This window comes from Mustela nigripes, chromosome 13 (assembly GCF_022355385.1).
Source record: "Mustela nigripes isolate SB6536 chromosome 13, MUSNIG.SB6536, whole genome shotgun sequence".
In the NCBI taxonomy this organism is placed as follows: domain Eukaryota; kingdom Metazoa; phylum Chordata; class Mammalia; order Carnivora; family Mustelidae; genus Mustela; species Mustela nigripes.
The window spans coordinates 115,341,015-115,358,561 of record NC_081569.1 but is presented as its reverse complement, the minus strand read 5'-3'; positions in this window follow the sequence as shown (position 1 = coordinate 115,358,561).

Here is a 17,547-nt window from a genome sequence, read left to right as displayed (position 1 = left end):
ATCCTGTGACCATTTCCAATATGTGAACTGTGGAGTGGGGAGACTGTCCTCTGGACCTGCGCTGTCCATTGAGGCAGCCAATGGCCATGTGTGGCTATTTAAGTTGATTAAAAGTAAATAAAACTTAAAATCCAGTTCCTCAGCTACCAAGTTTCCCAGGCTTGGTACCCAGATGCGGCTAGTGCCTTTTATATCCAACAGTACAAATAGGGAACATTTTCAACATCGCACAAAGTTGTATTGGACAACACTATCTGCAGTTCTCATGCTCAGAATCGTCTGGGGGGCTTGTTAAAACACATAAAGCTGGCCTCCCTCCCCCAGTCTCTGCCTCATAGCTCTGGGGCGGCTTGGAGGGTTTTCATTTCTAACAATTTCCTAGGGGATGCCACAGTGACACCCACACTTTGGTCTGGGGCACAAACTTTGAGAACCGCTGTATTCACCCGTCACTGGGAGAGCCTGCTTCAAAGACTCCATGTGCTGCAAGAGTGATGGGTAGACAAAGCTTCCTCAGCCGAGCTTCCAGAAGGAGCCTGAGACCTGCTTTTTTAAAAAAGTCAATGTTAGAGGGGCAGTATGTGCATTGCTGGAATTGCCCCCAAACCCCCAGATGCAAGAGTGATCCTGAGCCCCCTTGATTGCCTGGGCTCCATTTCCACTTGTCTGTAACTTCTAAGAAGGAGCGAGCTCGATTCCAAACATGATCACCATCCTTCTCCAACGAGGAATACAAAGTGAGGAGCCAGTCCAACATGAGCGAAGATGCTGTTCCCTGGTTGCCCCTTTCCCTCCACCTTGAACCTTCCAAGACCTACCCGCACCCGGTGCCTTCTCTTTCAAAGAAGCGATGTTGGGTACAGGAAAGAACACTGAATTTGGAGTTAAAAGATTTGGATTAGAATCTTGCACCTGGATGGCTCAGTCGGTTAAGCGACTGACTCTTGATTTTGGCTCAGGTCGTGGGATCGATCCCCACATCAGACTCCATGCTGGGTGCGGAGTCTGGTTGAGACTCTCTCTCTCCCGCTGCCCCGACCTTGCTCGCATGCATATGCTCTCTCTCTCTCTCTCTCTCTCTTTCTGTCTAAAATAAATAAATAAAATTTTTTTTTCTAAAAAGATTTGGATTTGAGTCCCTGTGTGACCTTGGGTATTGCCCCGTCTGAGCGCAATTACAGGGAAATAATGGCCATGGTGGTTTATAAAGCAGCTTCATGCTCAAGTGATGTACTATATGGATTTTGTTTGTAAATCACAGGGTACTGTCCAAATCTCAGGTCCCACAGTTTGGTGTGTAACCATTAGAGCACGGGCTATATTCAATCAGTTATTGGTTTATATGTACATCTCATGACAGCCGGAGAGCACCTTGAGGCAGGGCTCCTGTTCATCTATTAATCTTAGGGCCCCCTAGTGCTTGACTTGAGGTCTAGCAAATAGTTACACTCATAGTGATTATTACACTCAAACACATGGCATTTATTATGTGTCAAGCACTATTCCGATGTATAATTCATTTAATTCTTACTGTGTTCCTGCAGGTATCACTGTTAGGAAATCACACACAATCGCTGCCTACTAAATATTTGCCGAAGCATCTAAGGGCAGGACTTCTTCAACTTGAAGGCATCGAGGAATTCTCAGGGAACCTTGACCTTGTTAAAATGCTCTGATTCAACATGACTGGGTTGGGCCCTAGGAGTTCGCCTTCCCAACAGGCTCTCGGATGACGCTGCCAGTCAGCAGACCACACTGTGGGTATGAAAGATCTAGAACATTTAATAGTCTATCAAATAGAAAACATCCAGTCCCTAGCTGGAGTGGAGGCAGGGGCAGGAAACGCTCTAGAAAAAAAAAAAAATAACACGTCTAGCTCGGGTAGTGAGAGGATTATAGATCCTTGGGATAGATATTCTTTGAGAGGACGATGAAGTGAATCAACCAGCGTAGCTTTTAAAGTCTCGTTGGAACAGTCTGTTCTTGCAATTTCCAGGAAAGGAGCAGGGCAAACACTTTCCAGCATGAACAGTGGAGTGTTCAGGGGCTGGGGCCACACGTCTGACTTTAACAGGGAGCCCAGCAGCCACTGTCAGATCTCCTGGAGTCTGCCGTCCAGGGAGGGCCATGAGACCTGCCCAAGAGAGCCACAGGACAGGTGGGACTGAGGCCAGCGTTCCCAGCGGGTGGAGGGATGTTCAAGGGCAGTGGAAGGAAGTGAGTGAATGAAACGTGGCCTCAGAGTCAAAACTGGGTTCAGACCCAGTGTCTTCACTCAAAGCCACTCAACCCCTCTTATCCTGTGGTTCTGTTTTCTCACTAGGACACAGAGGTCATACTGGGTTTGGCTCGGGGAGCTGAGGTTCCTGGAGGATTTAAGAAACAGAGTGACTTTAGGGCAGCACATTTGTTACACAGGAGATGGGAGCACTGGGACGCCAAAGGGGTGTGGTGAGGCTGTGCAGAGATGAGCAGGAAGACAACCAGGGGCTGGCAGTCCCCAGGGAGGGGTCAGTGTTACTGCCGCCCAGGGCCCGGGTCACTGGGCTGAGGCTGAAGCCACCGGAGAATCCAGCCCTTGCCAGGGTGCTACCCGAACAAGGAGCGAGGAGGAGAAATAACGCTTGCTTCTCCCTTCCGCCCCCACCTTCCAGTCCTCCACCATTGTCTCTCTTGGCCCAACCTAGCCAGAAGCTCACTGGGAAATGCAGCCCAGAGGGGTCACCCCACAGGGCAATCTGGAACAGAGCAGGACAGGGGAGGTGTCAGGGCTCAGGACCCCAGGACACAGGTTCGAGGACTCAGTGGGAAAGCCTGTGTGGACACCCAGAACACAGTGCCGTGGCATTAATAAAGCACGGGCCTTTCCCCCTCCCTGGAAACAGCCAGCTTCCGTGGGGCTAGCCACGTTTTCTGGGATGACATTTTAGCTATCAGTAGCCTCTCTCTTCCCACCCCTATGTGCGTGGGATCTCCAGGCTCTGCAGTTTAAGCAAATTCTCTGCTGGCCTCCTGGGATCCTGAGACATGGAAGGAGTTTCTTGGACCCGAGGACCATGTGGCGTGCGAGAAGTGGGCCGAAGCTGGATGCAGGGACATTAACAAGGCAGGGGCAGGGAGGAGGGCCTGGACAGGCCTGTCTCTGAGTGCTCTACTCACACGTTCACTCCCGCACAAGCAGGTTACTGAGCCCTGCTAGGTGCTAGAAATCCGGGGGGTGTCCTGGTCTGGTGGGTGAAACAGGCCTGCAAATTAAGGTTGATAAACAGTCACTATTGTCATTTTAAATGCTTTCCTGTATCTGAGCTTCTCGGGCCGGATCTGTAATTATTTCTTGCAGGAAACACCAGCAACTTTGGTGCAGGGAAGTTGCACCAAAGGGCCACCTCGGTTGTAAGAAACAGAAACCCATGTAAAAAAACTCAAGTGTAAAGGGGTTTTACTGTAAGGGGTGAGGGAACCCGATGGAGTGGAAGTTGGGGAAGTGTTGGCGGGACCTCAGGGGGTCTCTCCCCATCTATTGACTCTGCCTCTCCCCTCTGTTCTCCCTGAGCCCCCACAAACCAGACCCCACATTGCCCCCACTCTCCCATAACTTCTGCTTCTGGGTGACTTCTGGCTTCCCAGGATGTCAGTGGACCAGGCCTTGAGCCCTGGTGACAATACAAACCCAGCCCACTCTTACCGACAGACCGAGCTCACCAGTCTCTGGGTCACGTTACTGAGAGAGGCCCTGGCTCCCCGGGCCTGGGGGAGTTGGAGGATGGTAAGGGCCCTGCAGGCTGCCTTGGGAAGGGCAACTTCCCTGCACCAAAGTTGCTGGTGTTTCCTGCAAGAAATAATTACAGATCCGGCCCGAGAAGCTCAGATACAGGAAAGCATTTAAAATGACAATAGTGACTGTTTATCAAGTCACACAGTAAAAGTTCTTTTCATACACTGACCACTTGAGGCCTCAAAAGAGCCTCAGAGGTCAGCAGGATCATCATGTCCATTTCTCCATCTTACAGATGAGAAAACCAAGGTGTCGGAGGTTGGATCCATGGCTGAGGTCAGATAGGTTGGAGTTGGCAGCAGTGCCATCTCTGGGCCCTATGCCCATGGCCTGTGTTTCGCTGTTTCCACCTAGACTAGGAGCCTTTTGCTAAGGTTCATGACCAACCCTCAACCTCTAGGAATGCTCTCTACAAACAAAACCTTCCTGTGTTAAAGGTTTTGGGGGCCTCTACCATTCATCTTTACAATGTTTTCATCTTCCCAAATAGAAATTTTGTGCCCGTGAAACAATTGCCTTCTCTTATTTAAAAAAAAAAAAAAATGAAATGAAATGAAAAAAGGCTTTATTTTCCAAGAGCAGTTTTAGGTTCACAGCAAAATTGAGGAGAAGGTCCTGAAGTTTTGACCCCCTTCCCCCACCCACACATAAGTCCCCCCATTATCAATGTCTTCTCCAGAGTACTACCTTTGTTACAATTAAATGGGCCAAAGACCTTAATAGGTACTTTACCAAAGAAGATATGCAGGGCGCCTGGGCGGCTCAGTGGGTTAAGCCTCTGCCTTCAGCTCAGGTCATGATCCCAGGGTCTGGGATCAAGGCCCGCATCAGGCTCTCTGCTCAGTGGGGAGCCTGTTTCCCCCTCTCTCTCTCCCTGCCTCTCTGCCTACCTGTGACCTCTCTCTCTCTCTCAAATAAATAAATAAAATCTTAAAAAAAAAAAAAAAAAAAGAAGATATGCAGCTGGCAAATCAGCACACGAAAAGACGCTCCACACCATATGTCATCAGGGAACTGCAAATAAAAATGACATCACAACCAAAATCTGAACTTGCTGGTGAGGATGTGGGGCCACAGGGCCTCTCATTCATGACTGGTGGGAATGCAAAATGGCACAGCCACTTTGAAGGAGAGGGCGGTAGTTTCTTACAAAACAAAACATATTCTCATCATATAAGCTGGCAGTCATGTTCCTACCCAAAAGAGTTGAAAAATTGCGTCCACACCAAAACCTGCATACAGATGTTTATAGCAGCTTTATTCATAATTCCAAGACTTGGAAGCAAACAAGAACTCCTCCAGCAGGTGGACAGATAAAGAAACTGGTCCATCCAGACAAGAGAATATTATTCAGCACTAAAAAGAAATGAGCTATCAAGCCATGCAAAGACACAGAGGAAACTTAGATAGATACAACTAAGTGACCAAAGCCGGTCTGAAAAGGCTATATACGTATAGTCTGACTCCAACTACATGACGTTCTGGAAAAGACAAAACTATGGGGACAGAAACAAGATCAGTGGTTGTCGGGTGGAGGACAGGGGAGGAGAATAAGAAAAGGACAGAGGATTTTTAGGGCAGTGAGACTTCTCTGTACGACACTATAACAACTATGTTGTTGTCAGAGATTGGTCTGTAGTTTCATTGTAATGTTTTTTTCTGATTTGGGGTAACACTGGCCTCACCAAGTGAATTGGGAAGTATTCCCTCTGCTTCTGTCTTCTGGAAGAAGCTGTAGAAATTTGGTATAATTTCTTCCCTAAATATTTGGTGGAATTCACCAGTGAACCCATCTGGGCCTGGTGCTTTCTGTTGTGGAAGGTCATTAATTATTGATTTGATATTGTTAATAGATATAGGCCAATTCAGATTGTCTATTTCTTCTTCTTCTTTTTTTTTTAAATTTATTTTCAGCATAACAGTATTCATTATTTTTTCACCACACCCAGTGCTCCTTGCAATCTGTGCCCTCTATAATACCCACCACCTGTTACCCCAACCTCCCACCCCCCCCGCCACTTCAAACCCCTCAGATTTTTTTTATTTTTAAAATTTTTTCAGTGTTCCAAGAGTCATTGTTTATGCACCACACCTAGTGCTATTTCTTCTCTTGTGAGTTTTAGCAGATTCTGTCTTCCAAGGAACTGGTCTGTTTCATCTGGGTTTTATCAAATTTGTGGGCATAGAGTTGTTTTGTATTTACTTATTATCATTTTAATGTTCGTGGGACATGCAGTGGTGTCTTTTCAGTTCTGACATCAGTAATTTGTGACTTCTCTCTTTATTTCTTTGTTAACCTGGATATAATTTATTGATTTTATTGATCTTTTCAAAGAAGCAGCTTTCGGTTTTATTGATTTTTTTCTCTACTGACTTCCTATTTTCAATTTCATTTATTTCTGCTTTAGTATTTATTATTTCTCTTCTGCTTACTTTGAATTTAATTTGTTCTCTTTATCTTAGTTCTCTTTATCTAACCTCGAAGCTTAGCTAATTGATTTTAGATATTTCTTCTTTTTCTACTGTATTCATTCAATGCTATAAATTTCCATCAAAACCCCACTTTTGTTGTAATCCACAGATTTTTTAAGTTGTATTTCCACTTTATGTAGTTAAAATATTCAGTTCAAAATATTTTAAAATTTCTCTTTGATATTTTTTTCTTTGACACATGTGTTATTTAGAAGTATGTTGTTTGATCTCCAAAATACCTAGTTATCTTACCTGGAATTAATTTAATTCCATTGTGGTCTGACACTAGACATTGTATGACTTCTATTCTTTTAGATTTGTTAGTATGTGTTTTATGGCCCAAAATGTGGTTTACCTTGGTCAGTGTTCCATGTGTATTCTGCTGTTGTTGGATGAAGTAGTCCATAGATGTCCATTATATTCTGTTGATTGATGGTGTTACTGAGTTCAACAATGTCCTTACCGATTTTCTGCCTGCTGAATCTGTCCATTTCTGGCAGAGCAGTATTGAAGACTCCAACTATGATAGTTCATTCATTGATTTTCCCTTGTAGTTATATCAGTTTTCATCCTATGCATTTTGATACTCTGTTGTTCTGCACATATACATTAAAGATCAAAATGTCTTTTTCTAGAATTGACTCCTTTATCATCACATAATGTCCTTCTTCATCCCTGATAACTTTCTTTGATCTGAAGTTTTCTCTGAAATTAATATAGATATTTCTGCTTTCTTTTGATTCATGTTAACATTATGTATCTTTCACCACATTTACCCTTTTGTTTTGTTTTTATTGTTATTGTATTATATTAGCTTTACACTTTGTCATGCATTTACTTTTAATATATATGTGTCTTTATATTTAAAGTGAGTTTCTTATAGACAGCTCTAATTGGGTTTGCTTTTTAATCCAATCTGATAATGTCTGTCTTTTAATTGAAGTATTTAGACTGTAGATGTTCAAAGAGATTGTAAATATAGTTGTATTAATATCTACCATATTTGTTACTATTTTCTGTTTGTTGTTCTTATTCTTTGTTCATGTTTTTGTCTTCCACTCTTTTTCTGCCATTTGTGGTTTTAATTGAGCATTTCTTATGATTATTCCTATGATTTTGTTTCCTCTCCTTTTTAAGCCTATCAGTTGTATTTTTTTTTTACTTTTAATAGTGGGTTGCCCTATACATGTACAACTAATCTTTCTGCTCCTCAGTCTCCATATCACCCCATGATTCTCCCTGCCATACCCCAGTTATAGCAGGAGGGTCCTGAAGCAGATTCAAATTAAAAATTCTTAAAATGTATTCACAAAGACAAAACAAAAAGGTCTACCAACGCTAACTAAACTAAGTAAGAAAGCCCCATTAGTTTACCATTTGCTGACTTGACTTTTTTTGAAATTGGACAATGTTCACATCCCAAGTGCATTCAAAGTGATTATAGATATATTAATCCAGGTTCACATTCCTACTGCTTCATGGATGGAGCAAATATATTATAATAACAAAATGATCCTAAATTCTCCCTCTTGTCTTTTGTATCATTGCTGCCATTTGTGGTTTTAATTGAGCATTTCTTATGATTATTCCTATGATTTTGTTTCTTCTCCTTTTTAAGCCTATCAGTTGTATTTTTTTTTTTTTTACTTTTAATAGTGGGTTGCCCTATACATGTACAACTATGTCAACAACAAATGTCATTCATTTCACTTATATATAAACATGCATAAACATATAAATAGATTCACATGCATATATAATTGAATACATTGTTGCCATCTAATAACAATCACTAATAATATTTTGAATACCGTCATCTGTTAGATCAATTAGGAATATGAAAAATACAAGGTTTCATTTTACCTTTGATTATTCTTTCTGCAAGGACTTCCTTTCTTTAGGTAGATAGGAATTTCTGACTTTTACCATTTTCCTTCTTTCTAAATAACTTCTTTTGACATTTCTGGCAAGGCAAGTCTACTGGCAACAAATTCTCTCAAGTTTTGTTTGTCTGAGAAAGTATTTATTTCTCCTTCACTTTTGGAGGATAATTTCTCAGGATACAGAATTCTAGGTTGGTGGTTTTTTCTTAATACTAAATATTTCACTCCACTCTCTTCTTAGTCAGGTGTAACTCTCATCTCTTTTCTGCTATCTGGCTTCTTCCAGGACTTTTTATTTTTCTTTGATTTTCTGTAGGTTGATGATGATTTGCCTTGGTGTAGTTTTTTGGGTGTTTATTCTGCTCGGTGCCTTCTGAGCTGTGGCTTTGTGTGTTTGGGGGAAATTTTCATTAATTTGGGTAAATTTTCAGTCATTATTGTTTCAAATATTTCTTCTACTCCCTTCTTTGTTCTCCTTCTGGTCTTCCCATCACGTGTGTGTTACACCTTTTGTAATTGTCCCACAGTCCTTGAGTATTCTTTTCTGTTTTATTCTGTCTTTGTTCTCTTTGCTTTTTAGTTTGGGAGTTTGTATCACATTTTCAAGCTAAGCCATGTTATTTCTTTCCTCAGCCATGTCCAGGCTACAAATTCTCCCATCCAGAACATTCTTCATTTCTGTTACAGTGTTTTTGACCTCTAGCACTTCTTTTTTGTTCTTTCTTAGAATTCCCTTCTCTTTGCTCACATGGCCAGCTGGCTAGATCTACTTAATCCTTTGGAGTCTTGGCATATTAATGATAGATGTTTTGTATTCCTCCTCTGGCAATTCCAGCATCCTTGCCATATCTGAATCTGGTTTTAGTGCTTGCTTGCTCTCTTCAAACTGTGCTTTTTGCCATTTAGCATGTCTTGTAATTTTTCTTGATAACTGCACATGATATATAGGGTAAAAGGAACAGCTGTAAATAGGCTGTTGGTAATGTGGTGATGAGGGGTGTGTGTGTGTGTGTGTGTGTGTAAGCATTCCATAGTCCTGTGGTTAGTTCTCAGTCTTAGCAAGTCCCTATCTCTGAACTGTCAACTTCACACATGATTCTCAGGCTTTTCCCCCACTCCTTCAATGGGACAGAGTGGCTAGAAGGAGCTGGAGTTGGGTGTTTCCCTTCTCCCACATAAAGTCTAGCACTACACAGGAGTGTAGGGGTGCCCCTGTGACTGGGTGGCCCTGGAGTTTTGAGCTCTCAGACTTGTCTGCACTGAGCCTCTAGTTAATTACAGTTCAGGTTTTCCTACCTCAGCATGGGCTCCCTCCCAGGTTGCTGCTTATGGGCTTCTATTTTGATTAAGTTATGGTTCTCTGTATTTATTTAACTGTTGGTCTGTCCAATTTGGGGGGCTGTGGTTTGCTCTATGACTTCACTTTTCTTTTGGATCTTAAGGAGAGTTGCTTTGTCATTTTGCTTAGCTTTTCTGCTTGTTAGAATAAAGTGGTGATGTCCACACTTCCTACAGGCCAGGACAGAAACCTAAAGTCTCCCTTCTCTCATTTTACATGAGCCATTTTTATATATACCACTTTATCTCTGCTCTTAGCATATCAGTCACAACTCTTAATTTGTTTTAATGGTTACCCTAGTGGTTACAAAATACATTTTAAAAATGTAAGTCTACTTTCCAATAATTCTATACCACTTCACATGTAGCATAAGTACTTTTACCCCTAATCACTCCTTCCATTCTTTACGACATTGTCCTCCTTCATTGCCCTTCACCCTTCTGCTGTAATCATGTATTACACTGTTACTGCTGTTGCTTTCAACACTGATCTTTTATATCACTTAAGAACGAGAAAAAATAAAAAGATTTCACGTTACCTTCATTTATCCCTTCTCTGACACTCTCCCTTTCTTTATGTAAATTAAGTTTGACCTTTATCATATTCTTTCTGTGTGTAGAAACTTTTTTATCATCTTTTTTTTTTTTTTCAGGGCAAGTCTGCTGGTGATGAATTCCCTCCATTTTTGTTTATTTGAGAAAAGCTTTCTTTTTCACCTGTGAAGAAAAATTTCACTGGATATAGAATTCAGGGTTGCTGAGTTTTTTCTTTGAACATTTAAAATATTTCACTGTGTTCTCTTCCTGCTTGTTTGCTATCTGTTGAGAATTCTGCTATAACTCTGAACTTTGTTCTTCTATAGGTAAGGTATGTTCCTACTCTGGCTTCTTTCAGTATTTTTCTTCTACTTGGGTTTTCTGTAGTCTGAATGTGATGAGCCCAGGTGTGAGGTTATTTTGTTATTTTGGTATTTATTCTGCGTGGTGTTCTCTGAGCTTCCTAAATCTGTGCTGTGGAAGCTTTTAGCTGTTGATACTTCAAATGTTCCTTCTCCGTTTTCTGTTTCTTGTCCTTTGGTGTTCCCGTGATGCATATGCTACACCTTTCCATGTGGTCCCATAGTGCTTGTTGGTTATGTTTTTGTCAGGCTTTTTCCCTCTGTGCATTTCAGCTGGGATATTTCTTTTGACCTATCTCCATGCTCACTGATTCTCTCCTTGGGCATGGTTAGTCTTCTGATAAGCTCATCAAAAACAGTCATTCTGTTGTAATGTTTCTGATTTCCCACTTTTCCTTTTTGTTTGTTTTTAGAGTTTTCATTTCTCTGCTCACATTATCCATATGTTCTTGTGTGTTATTTACTCTTTTCACTAGAGTCCTCAACCTATCAATCATATGAATTTTAATTCTCTGCCTGATTCCCAATATGGGTGTCATATTGGAGTCTGGTTCTAATGACCACTTTGTCTCTTTGATTTTCTTTTGCCTTTTGTCGTGCTTTGTAATTTCCTGTTGAAAGTCAGATACGTGTTGAGTAAAAGGAACCCCTTAATGCAAATACTGAGCACCATGCCTGATCTAGACTAGAGTCTTGGTTGAATCAATGGGCCTATTTGGCTCTAAATCATTAACTGTTACTGGTTTAGTTGGGGGGTGACCCAGTCTGGCTTTGCTTCTCTCAACCATAGAGTTAGAATCACAGTTTAGCTCTCCTTACCCCAGCAGCTCAGCTGTATGAAAGTTGCAACAGGCAAATTTCTTAAAAATAAATGCAGGGTATCTTTCAGGTACCCAAGGTGTTTTAAGCAGCACCTAACGACATATTTAAGTATAGGGCCTGCCGGAACCACCACACTCTCTTGAGAAAATAACCTCCCTAATTGCACGTTGACCCAAGATACATTCTCCCAAGTAAATAATACTCTGTTCAGAAGCATCCTAATTAGGTATTTACCTCAGAGATTGCAATGGCTTCACACTTCTCTCCAGGGAAGTATTAAGCATATCAGAGCCGACAGGACTGAAAAACAAACCAGCATCAAGAAAATAAACCCTATCTATGATTTTCCATGAGACGGCAGAGAGCCGGGGCTCTGGGGAAGAGGAGCTGCTGGCCAACCGTGGAGTCAGGCATCCTTCCTGCCTGAATACAGGCAGCCCCCTTGGAGACAGCTTGGATAGGGCTGAAAGGCAGCCTGTCCTCATCCTGCCTCCCCCGAGTCAGGAGTTGGGGATGTGCAGGGGAAGGTCTTTTGTCCACTCACAGATTGCTGAAACAACAGCTGGCATGTGAGCTGGGACTCAATCATTAGGAATCACGTGTTTGGTGAGATGTGACGGGGTCCTCTTCTCTGGGCCCTTTTCTTGCTTCTCACGTTCCTGAGTTACTGGCAGCCCCTGGAGAGGCCAGGGTTCCTCAGACAGTTTTGTCTGCCCACTCTCCTTCTCTCTTCTGCCTCCTCTTCCCTCTCTCCCTGTCTTTCACTTCTCCTGAACTCATCTCGTGCTCCCTGCTTCTTCCTCTTTCCCTTTACTTTCTTCCTTTCCATCTGAACAACTCTCTTCTCTGATTTCCTTTTCTCTTCCTTCTTCCCTCCTCCTCCCCCCTCTCTTCCACCTCCCTGAGCCTCCTCTGGAACTCTAAGAAGTCTGGACCTTCCTCACCAACCCCCCAGCAAATGTGCACTGGCTGGGGGCTGTAGTACTCCCTGGGCAGGTCCTCTGGTGCTGGGAACACCAACCTCAGCCTCCCACCAGGACCTGACAGGAGATACCCCTCCAACCTGTTCTCTTCTTGCAGACACCATTCACTGGGCCTTGGGGTCATAAAGCTTCATGGGCTAAAGTGCTGACACTGTGAGGAGCACAGGGGCTGCCCTGGAGAGCTCTGGGGGGATTTCTTAGCACGTTGGATACACCCACAATCGTTGATGAGGGCCCAGAGCACTCGGGCCCCTTTTCATCCTGGATTCTTCTCAGTGGCCCAAAGATTATGGCCTTTTGTGTTCATCAGAGCCCTTGTCTTCCAGCACAGAGGGGTTTCACCAGCCTGGGCAGATTCAGAGGTGCCTTAGAGATTGTCCATTCTGGAATTCTTAGCTTGGGGTCTGCGACCTGGAGGCTAGCATTAGTCAGCAGGGGCTGCCACAGCAAAACATTGAAGGTGAAGGGGCTCAGTCAACAGGCATTTATTTTCTCACAGTCCTGGAGGCTGGAAGTCCAAGTTGAGGTGTCACCAGGGTTGATTTCCTCTGAGGCCCCTCTCCTTGGCTTGTAGATGGGTGCCTTCTTTCTCCCTGTGTCTTTACACCACCTGCCCTCTGTATGTGTCTGTGTCCTCATCTCTTCTCACAGGGACAGCAGCCATATTGGATTAGGATCACCCCCTCCCCAATAACCTTATTTTAACGTCCTCTTTAAAGACCCTGCCTCCAAATACAATCACATTCTGAGGTACCAGGAGTTAGGACTTAAACATACGAATCTGGGGGGACACAATTCAGCCTGTAATAAAGTTTATGGATAAAATCAGGGGGAAATAGAAAGGGAAAACTGCATTTTTATTTTTGCTAACTTACTGAAAGGTAGCATTTCCTTCCTCCATCACAAATGTGTGCAATAAACCACACGTGCATTGGCAGCATCTTTGACGTCATTGCTGATAAAAATCACAAATATCTTCACATCAAATTGCGGTTATCACAGATATCCTGAAATACTGTCTGTGCTCATAATTACTTTGAAATTGCAGTTGTCATACCCACTGCTGGGACTTATTCTTTACTGCACCTATTAAGATGTACATATGTTACTACATAACAAAATTGGTTTTCTCAATATGTTGATAATTTTATGACAATATAATTGGTTTTCCTTGTAAATTTGATTCCGTTTTATACACTTCAAACATTATTCTTACAGAATGTCTATAAGCCTCATCAAACTGCCAAAGGGACCTATTTCAGATCTTCACTTTTATGTGAGAGGAAAATGGAGCTCAGAGAGGACAACTCACTTGTCTGTGATCACACAGCTAGTTAGCAAAAGGGCCAGGGCTAGAGCACAGCTCTCATGATTCCTAGTGCATTGCTTGGTCTGCTCTGCCCCATTGGCTAGTTGTTCTCCCCTGATGAAGACCGGTATAAAATCATTAGCCACGATAAGAATTTTCCAAACACCTGCAGATTATGTGTATATCCCATATATTCCTCAGCTGTGCGACCTTCAGGGGCACCCTTCCTTTTAATAGGCAATGAGCCTCGTCCCCTTTCTGAGGGATGGAAGGGAGGCCAGTTTTTTTTTTGTTTGTTTTTTGTTTTTGTTTTTTAAAGACCCCATTTATTTATCAGAGAGAGAGAGGGAGAGAGCGAGCACAGGCAGACAGAATGGCAGACAGAGGCAGAGGGAGAAGCAGGCTCCCCGCTGAGCAAGGAGCCCGATGCGGGACCCGACCCCAGGACACCGGGACCATGACCCGAGCCGAAGGCAGCCGCCCAACCAACTGAGCCACCCAGGCGTCCTGGGAGGCCAGTTTTAACTGCTTCCCCTACCAATGTATTAGGGAGGTCTCAGAGGGATGCTTATGGTGTTCACAAATGGGTACTTGTTTATTCTGATCGTCACACCTTCTGGGAGGGCACCCAAGTCACCCTGGTTTGTCTGGAACTTTCCCAGTGCTAGCACTGAAAGTCCCATGACCTGGGATGCCCCCCATTCCAGGCTAGCAGGGACATTTGCCGCCCCCCTCAAGCCAATTACTCCATCTCTTGGGGCATCTCTCTCCATCTCATTATTGGCCGGTCCAGGCTGCTCCCTCTTCGCCCTCCCTGTGGTTCTCTGAAGTCCAGCAAAAACTGGGTTGTCTCCCACTCTTCTGTTTCTCTGAAAGACTTAGGAATTAGATTGTAGGAAAGAGAGCAACCTAATAATATCTGAGAACGGATCTCAGGACCCAGCCCACAGGCTCATTTTCTCTCTTTGACTCCCAACCTGCTGCTGCTTGGTGTGGGTCAATGTGGGACCTGCGGTGCTGAAGGTTACCCCACTTTCCCGACCAGGAGCCCCTGACCGTGACCCTCTGCCCTCTGCCCTCTGCTCTCGTGGGGACCAGACTGCTACCATCCTTCCCTCTTCCCAGACAATATCCCGATCTGTCTCAAGGGTGATTCTTTGCAGGGAGGACCAGCTCCAACCTTATCACACGGCACAGCTCCACTTCTAATTCTCACGCTCCCCAGCTTGGCTTCACCTCTGCACAGTGAGAAGATTCATTGATGTGGTTTTCTCAAAATGATCAGAGCTTCCTTCTCTCCATCCTGGAGCAAGGCAGCCTTAAAACAGCTGTTTATCCTGGTCCAGAGCCCTGGGTCAATAGAAGGTATATTTGCCTTATCACAGCAGGCAATCATTTATTCACTCAAGATGGATTTACTGAGACCTACAATGTGCCGGGCACCGAGCTACGATGTGTGGACAAAAGAAGAACAAGATCTCTACACTGGTTCTTTAATGGTTCTCTGCTCATAAGGGAGGTAGACCATTACTAGCCACCATCATAGGACATGGCCACGGTTATATGGTGCCATCTAGCAGGTGCTGGGTGAACCAAGTGAGGATAAGGCAGTTTATGTCCTGGTGACTGGGTGGAGGGTGGGGAAGAGAAGTTGTAGTGTCCTGACTCTCTAAAGGTGGATCTACCAGGTCCGCTGGCAGCATCACCTGGGAACTTGCTGGTAATGCAAACTGGCCACCCAACTCCCATCCCCTGAGTCAGAATCTCTGGGCCTGGGGCTCAGCAGCTTCCATGCTAAGTAGCCTTGCAGAGAAATTTAGAACCACTGAAGTTCACCAGCCAGTGGCACAGTGGATGCTGGGGTGCCCTCCTTCAATACCCTTTACAGGTCAGGGCAAGCCTCCCCTCACTGCTGCCCCCTTCTCTGGAGAACTGCCCTCTGCCAAGAAGCTGCCTCAGCTGGGAGGTGACCTCCATCCCCACCCCCACTGACTGCAGCCAAAGACCCATGGAGCCACAGAGAGCTGCTGTCTTTGCCTCAAGTCTGTGTGTGTGCGCGGCGAGCTCCGGGGTGTAGGGTGTGATCCACAGCTTGGCATATGCTTGGACTGAAACTTGTCCCTAGCTAAATTCACACTCTTGCTCAGCATGGACCCTCCCCCTGCTTTCCTCATGCCCTCCCCCATAAATCACTTGAACAAGAGACCCGGTCTCAGGGTCTGCATCTAGTCACCAAAGTCCAAGACTTCACTGAGGAAGAAAGCTTGAAGGAAGAATATCCACATAGAGGGAACAGAATGTGCAAAGGCATGGAGATGCAACCCAGCTCCACGGGGTTGTCTACTGGTTATTTCGTATGGCTGGAATGCGGGGTATCTGGAGATTGGAATCTCCAAGCCCTGCAAAGGAGAATCTGTATCCCAGGGTAGTGAGTTGCCACTGAGAGGTAAGGTCGGAAGGGGAGTGATTTGATTTGCATTTTGGACAGACCACTCTGGCAACAGTGGAGAGATGAGTTGGAGACCAGACAGACCATCTAGGTGGAGATTCCTACAGCCTGACATCAGTGGTGAGGGCCACACCTAAGGAGCTGAGGGAGGAGGGTCAAGAGGAGATCCACTGGTGAGAGGTACAGAAGGTCGAGTCACTATCTGCTGGGTGTGTTCCTTTCAGTGGCATGGACAGAAAGGCACAGGGGACACCAGTGGCTGCTAAGTGGGGGATGAGGTGAGGAAGGGTAGAAGGGAGTGTAGGTACAGCTCTGTGAAGCCTGGCTGAGATGGGGCCAAGACAGGAAGGCACAGGAACCACTGAGGAGCATGTCATGGTCATATAGGACAGCTGGTCACAGCTGGCTTTGGGCTGTGCATCCAAGTGAAGCAGAAGCACCTGGAAGCAGGAGATTCTATAGGTGACCTTAACCTCAAGCACCTGGCTTTAGCTGTCTGAGTTCCCTGCTGGAGCAGAAGGTGAAGATGTAGAGAAGCATGTGCACCAATATGTGTATTATAACACATTCTCAGCCTCACACCTCAGCCAGGCATCAGCAGATCAGTTTGTATATACCTGGACAGAAGGGTGATAATTTAATACAGGTGACATTATTTGAACACGCATTTTTCACTAGTGGAGATGCAAGCACGTTCTCCAAGGCAGTTTTTGGCAACGCTTTAAAGAGATGATCTAATCAATCACTTCTGATTCCCCTGCTGTTGGTTGGAGCCATCAATTGTGATGAATGTTCTCGGTGTTAAGGGACATCATCAGTGCTTCTATAGGGTTCTCCCTGTACCTCAGCTTTAAATAACAAGATTTTTATTTTGGACATGTTATTCAGGCTTGGATTTCCCCCTCCCCCACCCTACTGCTTCATATCAGGAGACTCTCACCTTGAAAGCACTTCTCCCTCTGATTCACCCAAGGAAAGCCAATTTGCCTCCGATGTGGGGAATGGAACTAAGCAAAGATGCGTTTACGCAGATGAATTAGGGGTTAGACTTAATTGTAGGTGTTCTAAAGTCTTTGCAAAGGTTGCAACATGTCCCTCCTGACGTTAAATATTTATCTTCTTCCCAAGGCTGGATGTGGCTGTGTGCCTGGGCTTCCCTGGGGGTCTGGCAAGTTGCTGGGGCTCCCAAAGAGCTTTCTGTGGCTATAGGGCTGGGGAGCCCAGCGATCTGTGAGATGGTCCTCCTTCAGTCATGAAGATGATGTAAAATAGTGACCAGCTGTTACCTCCCAGTGATTATTCCCTTTGACCAAGAAAATCTGTGAATTGGAAGAGGATGTCTCTCAAACCAGTCCCCTAAAGCAAGCGTTCCCTGAGGACCAGTAAGACTAACAGGCGCAAGAGAATGGCAAGGACCGAATGAGTGAATAAATGAGTGGAGGAGAGCACATGGGCCACAGGCTGGGGTGCAGGACGCACCCTCTCAGCCTGGGAGAGTCTAGTTTCAGCCTCCAGCGCCATAGTTTTGTCTAGCCAATCTTGACTCTGATCTTGGGTTCAAACTCTTCTCCCTAATGACCCTCCCTGTCAGCCCATCTCTGTTGCTAGCCTGGTCTC